This window comes from Sapajus apella, unplaced genomic scaffold (genome assembly GCF_009761245.1).
Source record: "Sapajus apella isolate SASKATOON/1434 unplaced genomic scaffold, GSC_monkey_1.0 scaffold1516, whole genome shotgun sequence".
NCBI lineage: Eukaryota > Metazoa > Chordata > Mammalia > Primates > Cebidae > Sapajus > Sapajus apella.
Window position 1 is genome coordinate 6,535 of NW_022438442.1, and position 8,166 is coordinate 14,700.

At 40.2% G+C, this 8,166-nt stretch overlaps 1 pseudogene across 1 annotated transcript; it reads left to right on the forward strand.

The window, feature by feature from the left end:
- The first annotated feature begins 4,809 nt into the window (after nt 1-4,809).
- LOC116546844 lies at nt 4,810-6,847 on the forward strand (annotated as a pseudogene). The gene has a single exon (XR_004266860.1). The product of XR_004266860.1 is annotated as a histone-binding protein RBBP7 pseudogene (transcript).
- The last annotated feature ends 1,319 nt before the right edge of the window (nt 6,848-8,166 follow it).

Below are 8,166 nucleotides of genomic sequence, written 5' to 3' on the forward strand. Positions count from 1 at the left end.
GGAGTCACAGCCTCAGTGGTATGCTAAATCCTGGTGGGAGGTCACTATTTCACGTGTGGACTAGATCTGTATATGAGAGACATAATTCCAACTTGTGACTGCCCCTGGGTGTGAGATTCAGAACCTCAATCGTGGGCTGTGTACATGTGGCAATTTCTACTTTTGGCTGTGTTATATAAGACTCTCAATCTCACCTGTGTGCTGGGCCCTGTTATGACACTCTGTACCACCCAAGAAGTTTATTCAATAAGCACGGGTGTCATAATCCTCTGTGATCTTCGTACAGGTAGAAGACCTTAGGCATTACCCATTGCCTTAGGCAGAACTATGAGAGTCAAAATCTCTCTTTTGGCTGGGTCCATGTGTAAGAGTTATTGTAATGCCTGTGAACTTGGTTCAAGTATATGTCATCTCAACAGTGGAAATCACCAGGCAGATGCAGTGAGAGTTGAGATGGAAGGAGGGCTGTGATGTTCTCTGTGAGGGTGTAATCATTATTGTCTTGGGGCTATTTCTAGATATTGTCAAACAAAATAAATCTAGATGTAGTAAGAAGTGACTTTGTTCTAAAGGAGTATTGCAATGGGGGAAGCGCCAAGCATAGTATCTGCAAACATCTCAAAAGCTAAGCAGAAAAGGGCTGTCTTTCATATGAAGGAGCAAAGATGATTTTAAAAATGTCGGAGAGAAAGGGCAGAATGGATGGTGGCAAAATCAATTCAAGATAAGAGCATGTTTCACCCTGAAGTCAGCCTGTTCTTGGAAGGGGCATAAAGAGGGATTGTATGTTTGCTCAGACTCTACTGGAGGAAAACAGAAACTTAAGCAAAATTTTATTAACAAGTATGTTCTTCTGAACTCTGAAGACAAAATTATTTAATTGCTTATGAGAAACAATGGAAATTTAGTCTGTGATTTGTGATATCAAAAGAGGGAATATCATCTAGGTCAAATAGTAAGGGTATTGCTTTGCAGTAAGCTGTTCTTACAGAACACAAAGGATTAGAGAGTTTTCTTAATCATCACTATTTATCAGGACTCTACTCATCATTCTTTTTTACTTTTATTTGCCCTATACATTTTTTCCCATTTGGCCTTTCCTGAATTGTATTTTTCAAAATAACCTGGTAAGCACAGCCAAAGTGTCATGCCAGGTACCACGAGTCATTTCATTCCATTGTTAAACTTGAGGGAGAGGGTTATGGAAGCCCATGATTTGTAGATAGCTGCTCAGAAGTATAGATGAACCCCCGGTGGTTGGGACTGGCATGTGCAGTGGGGACAGTATTGTGAGACTGAGTTTTAACTTGTGGTGTCTATGTGAACCCTGGGTGGTGTCAGAGTTGAGTTGTGGAACACCCAGTTGATGTTGAAAAATTGGCTGGTATCCAGCAAACTCCATATATCTGGTGTTAGAACAAAGGCATCACAGCAGCCTTGGCTGGGGGAATACCGTGGGTCTTTGGGAGAATGAAGACTCTATTCTTTTACACACAAGCTGTTGTACTGTAAATTTTCCTGTGATTCTGTGTCTCATCCAGGGGTCAGAAAGAACTGAGGACTAAAAGGGATGGAGTTCTGAGGACAGACTCCTCTCCCCATCCTGCTCCTATAAAGTGATTCCTGAACACTCACATACATGCACGCTAAGCAAGGATGTAGCTACACCCCTCCCATGACAAGGCTTCACCCTCAAGAATTGTGCTGAGAGAATCTCTGCTTCTAGAGTCTCCCACTAATAGGCTACATAAATGCCCAGAAAACTCATTGCTTCTTCTATGTCCCAGACCTTGAATCTGTATTAGTTACATCTTTTCTCCACTAGCCTTGGCTTCTGGGCCACCTGTCTCTCTCATTTGCCTGCATACATACATTTATACGTCAGAGCTACCCTGCCTGGGCCAGTATCTACAGCACTAACCACCTATTTCACCAACTGTGCACTGTCCCCTACCCGTGGATGTGTGTGTGTGTGTGTGGCACTTTCCCTTATTCTGTTTTTTTCTTCTCCACAAATCCTCTCTCACAAACCCAAGGCCACACCCCACGTGCCTGAATATAAACCATACTAGAAATCAAATATCTATGAGTTTAGATTAAAATATTAGGGCCCGTTTATTGTAACAATAAATGCAAAACAAAAATAGGAGACTTAATTCTTCAACTTGAAAATAAAATAAGATTGTCTATCTACTCTTTTTTTCTTAAAGCATTTAATTTAGGTAATTTTATATGTACATTCTATGCGTTTTTAGACAGAGGCTCACTCTTGCCAGGCTGGAGTTCAGTGGCACGATCTCGGCTCACTGCAACCTCTGCTTGCAGGATTCAAACAATTCTTCTGCCTCAGCCTCCCGAGTATCTGGGACTATAGGCGTGTGCCACGATGCCCAGCTAATTTTTGTATTTTTAGCAAAGACAGGATTTCACCATGTTGACCAGGATGATCTTGATCTCTTGACCTCATGGTCTGCCTGCCTTGGCCTCCCAAAATGCTGAGATTACAGGTACGAGTCACAGTGCTTGGCCAGCTTTTGATCTTTTTGTTGTCTTTCAAGTATCTATTAATTTTTCTCTGGTCTAATTTTAATTTTTTTATTATGCTAACATTGATATTATTTAGTTGTTTTACTTTAAGTTTTGTGTGGATTAAAGTTATGGTGTTTACCTGAGATCGTTCTGTATCTTAGTATATAAATATATCGTTATACATTTTTGTCTTAGAGTTGCTCTTTTGTGTGGGTAACACCCCCCATGGGCACCGAGGAAGGAGAACTGTGCAGACCCCAGGTACAATTAGTGCCTGGAGAATATCTTAGTTTATAGTGTTACTACTCAGCTATTTCCTTTATATAATCCTTTATATATAATTATATATTAGTTTATAGAATTAATGCCTGAAGTATAACTCACTGCTTACATATATCTAACTTGTATAATCAATACTTATATCTAGCATGCTTAGTTCTATATAATCTTTCTATATAATCACATAGGTATTGTAGTTGGAGGTGTACTGACACATTTAGTGCTGATTCATAGAATCGTTCTATATAACCATGTAGTAGTTTGTAGTAGGAGCAGTCACAGAACAGAAGCAGGGAAAACAGCTAGACCAGGACAAGAACCAAAGACTCAGGCGGTGGCGTCCCTGCCTGAAAGGGCATACGCTGTATGGCAGGCTTGGAGCAAGAGCCTCTCCTCCTGATAAAGGAGTTATAGTACCTTGCATCCAGTTCCTGTGGAAAGTAGGCCTCAGGCCCTGAGGCCTGAGCTGTTTTAGGTTTCCCGGAAATAACCGAGGGAGAAGAACCCCTCTGGTGTGACCAGTCATGGCAGCTGTACACCCTGTCAGTCTTTTCTCACTTCTATGCTAGCTCAAATCATCCTCCCATAAATATCTTAAGAGAAGACCACAAGTCTGTCAGCTCCTACTGCATTGGCTTACAGTATCCTTCTATTAGAAATCCTTTGAAGCCTCCAGCCACCAGATAAGAAGTGTTGCACACAACACCTGTTACACACAGCCCACCTCCTTGCCTCGTGACCTAATGGAGGTGGACCCCTTTTCCGTACACAACCCTTTACTACTGTGCATGGCACGGCCCCCTACTGCGCACAGCCCACTTCTTTCCCCACGTGACGTAATGGGGTGTCCCCCTCACTGTGACTCAGGTGATTATGTATGGCCTATTACTAAGCTTATAGATGATGACCTCACTCATGACCCTGCCCCTGCTTGTACTTACTAAATACAGATGCTTCTGGGCATTTGAAGCTCTTGCTGATCTCCGCTGACAGGTGATGTGGCCCCCCCGAGTCCAGATGCTCTTCACCAGTTCTTCAGTGTCCTGTCTCTTTACTTCTCGGATCCTGCACCTCAAAACAACTTAAGAGACACCCCATGACCCTGTGGGGCCCTACAGCCCTACACTTCTGAATCACAGAGGTTTTGTTATGTTGTGTTTCCATTTTCTCTTTTTGCTTTTGAGATGGAGTTGTGCTCTTGTTGCCCAGGCTGGAGTGCAATGGCATGACCTTGGCTCACTGCATCCTCCACCTCCCAGTTCAAGCCATTCTCCTGCCTCAACCTCCCAAGTAGCTGGGATTACCGGCATGTGCCACCACAACCAGCTAATTTTTTGTATTTAGTAAATACGAGCTCTCAGCACGTTAGTCAGGCTAATCTGGAACCCCTCAGATGATCCACCTGCCTCAGCCTTCCAAAGTGCTGGGATTACAGCATGAGCCAGCGTGCCTGGCCATGTTTTCATTTCATTTTCCCCAAGACGCTTTTTTATTTCTATATAACGCACTGGTTACTCAGAGACATTTGTTTAATATCCATGTATTTGTGAGCTTTTCAATTTTCCTTCTGCTGTAATTTCTAGTTTTTAAAAAGTGATTTAATAAGTCAATATAATTTTATCTATTTGAATTTGAAGACTTTATTGTTATTGGCCCAACATATGATGTATCCTGAATAATGTTCCATGTGTGCTTGAGAACAATGTGTATTCTCATACTGTTGGGTGAAATATTCTGTATATGTCTGTTAGGTGCACTTGTTCTATAGTGCCGTGCAAGTACATTGTTTCCCTACCAGCTTTCTGTTGAAATAATCTATTGTTTTAAGTAGGATAATAAAGTCCCCTATTTTTTTTTTTTTTTACAGTTCTATTAATATATGTTTCTATATTTATGTATTCCAATGTTGGGTGCACATATATTTTATTTTATTTTATTTTATTTTGGCAAATTAGTCTCTTACCATTATATAATAAACTTCTTTGTATCTCCTGACACTTTTTTTTTCTAGAAGCCTATTATGTCTGATATAAATATAGCCACTCCTACACCTTTTTGGTTATACTTTGCCTGATATATTTTCTTACCTTTTAACTGTTAACCTATGTGTGCCCTTAAATCTAAAGTAAGTCTCTTGTGTGAAGCATACTGTTAAACTTTTAAATCTATTTAGACATTCTGTGAATGTTTTAGTTTATTTTCTGGGTAATTTATAAAGAATAAAAGTTGGCTTAGCTGATTGTTTTGTATGCTGGAAGTCCAAGAGCATGCCATTGCCACCTGATGAGAACCATATTTCCACGTCAGGAAATGACCAAACGCATGAGGAGGACAGAAGCTGTACACCAGAGAGCTTACCTCTATAATTCACTCTCCTGACAAGTAAACCGCTCTGGAAAAAATAACATTCATTCATTCATTCATTCATGAGAGTAGAGCCCTCATGACCTAATATGTTCTTAAAAATCTAACTTTCTAATTTTGAGCTGCCTGGGCAGGCTGGGAGGCGCGGGTTGAAAGTCTCCTTCCAAGTTTGGAGAGAGAGAAGAGCGCCTCAGACCTTGGTACCCACGAGTGGGGAGGAGGCAGGAAAGAAGGACGTGGCGTCTGGGGAGCACCCAGGCCGCAAGACAGGGCCCGGGCTTTCGTGAGTGGGAAGTGTGTGACGCGCTTGGGAAACGCAGGAGCACCAGTGGTCGGGCTGCTCTCGGCTAAGAGGGGAGTCCTAGGCGGCGGCGAGGGGCGAAGGACCCCACGCAAAATGGCAAGTAAAGAGATGTTTGAAGATACTGTGGAGGAGCGTGTCATCAATGAAGAATATAAAATCTGGAAAAAGAATACACCGTTTCTATATGACCTGGTTAGGACCCATGCTCTTCAGTGGCCCAGTCTTACCGTTCAGTGGCTTCCTGAATTGACTAAACCGGAAGGAAAAGATTATGCCCTTCGTTGGCTAGTGCTGGGGACTCATATTTCTGATGAGCAGAATCATCTGGTGGTTGCTCGAGTACATATTCCCAATGATGATGCACAGTTTGAAGCTTCCCATTGTGACAGTGACAAGGGTGAATTTGGTGGCTTTGGTTCTGTAACAGGAAAAATTGAATGTGAAATTAAAATCAATCACGAAGGAGAAGTAAACCATGCTCCTTACATGCCGCAGAATCCTCATATCATTGCGACAAAAACACCATCTTCTGGTGCGTTGGTTTTTGACTACACAAAACACCCTGCTAAACCAGACCCAAGTGGAGAATGTATTCCTGATCTCAGGTTAAGAGGTCACCAGAAGGAAGGCTATGGTCTCTCCTGGAATTCGAATTTGAGTGGACATCTCCTAAGTGCATCTGATGACCATACTGTCTGTCTGCCGGATATAAACGCAGGACCAAAGGAAGGCAAAATTGTGGATGCTAAAGCGATCTTTACCGGCCACTCAGCTGTTGTGGAGGATGTGGCCTGGCACCTGCTGCACGAGTCACTGTTTGGATCTGTTGCTGATAATCAGAAACTGATGATATGGGACACCAGGTCCAATGCCACCTCCAAGCTGAGCCACTTGGTGGATGCACACAGTGCCGAAGTCAATTGCCTCTCATTCAATCCCTACAGTGAATTTATTCTAGCCACGGGCTCTGCAGATAAGATCGTAGTTTTATGGGATCTGCGTAACTTAAAATTAAAACTCCATACCTTCGAATCTCATAAAGATGAAATTTTCCAGGTCCACTGGTCTCCACATAATGAAACTATTCTGGCTTCAGGTGGTACGGACTGCCGCCTGAATGTGTGGGATTTAAGTAAAATTGGGGAATAACAATCAGCAGAAGATGCAGAAGACGGGCCTCCAGAACTGTTTATTCATGGAGGACACACTGCCAAGATTTCAGATGTTAGTCAGAATCCCAATGAGCCTTGGGTCATTTGCTCAGTGTCTGAGGATAACATCATGCAGATATGGCAAATGGCTGAAAATATTTACAATGATGAAGAGTTGGATGTCACGACATCGGAACTGGAGGAACAAGGATCTTAAACCCAAAGTACGAGAGATGTTTCTGTTGAATGCTTGATTTATTGAAGCCTATGTGGAGAAACATGGATAAAATATTGATACCTGACATGGTGGTGCATGAATTAGTTTAAACTCTGGTTTCTACATGAATGCTTGATTTATCAAGCGCCAAAGGCTTTGTATAGTAGAAAATATAAGTGGGGTGGCTTCTGGCTTCTTTATCCTCTGATTCTAGCACTTTCAAGTGAGCTGTTGCGTACTGTATCATATTGTAGCTATTAGGAAAGAGATGATTGTTGCTTAAGAAAGAACATCACCATTGATTTAAAATGCAAGTAGCAGCATACTGCCTTTGATTCAACTGTTTTAAGTCCTCATTTTCTCAAACTAAGTGCTTGCTGTTCCCAAATATGTAAGAGTAACTTTTACACTTTTTCTTTCCAACACTTCTTGATTGGCTTTGCAGAAATAAAGTTTTACAATAAAATGATTTTTTAAAATCTAACTTTCTAATTTTATAATATTGTCAGTTAAATTCAACATGCATTTTTGTGGGGTCATTCAAACCAGAGCATTGTGCTTTTATTGGATAATTAAATCTTTTTATATTTATAAAAAGTATTGATAGATAAGGACTTCTTTCTGCCATTTTGTTAATTATTGTCTGAACATTTAGTAGTTTCTTTGTTCTTTTTTTGTGCTGCCTCCCCTTGCGTTTTGTTGAATGCTTTTTTGTTTTGTTGTTTTTATATGCCTTGATTCTTTTTTGTGTGTGTAACCACCACAATTTTTTTTTGTAATTACAAAAGGCTTACCTACAACATCTCATAGTTATAGTCTAACTTAAAATAAGAATGATTTAACTTCTATGTATAGAAAGACTCAACAATTTTACTCCATTCAACACACTATGTCACACTTTACATTTATTTGTACTGTGAATCTATTAACAAATTATTTAAGCCGTAGGTATTTTTAATACTTTTGTCCTTTAGCCTTCATACCAGAGTTTAGAGTAATTCATGCACCACCATGTCAGGTATCATTAATATTTTATCCATGTTTCTCCACATAGGCTTCAATAATGGTATAATTTAATTTCAATATTTATTTTATATATTATTAATTATAGTGTTATAGAAAATTTACACGTTTTGTTTTGAAATATTAATATTTTCTTATGTTCATATGGCTGTATTATGGCCTTTATATTTTATGTAACAATAGCACCAATATATTAATAGCATAAAGAACTTTAGTGTCTTTTAAATACTTATTAACTAAAATGTGCTATTTTCATTTGCCTTTTATGAGTTATTGTAATGCATTTTCTGATTTAAAAA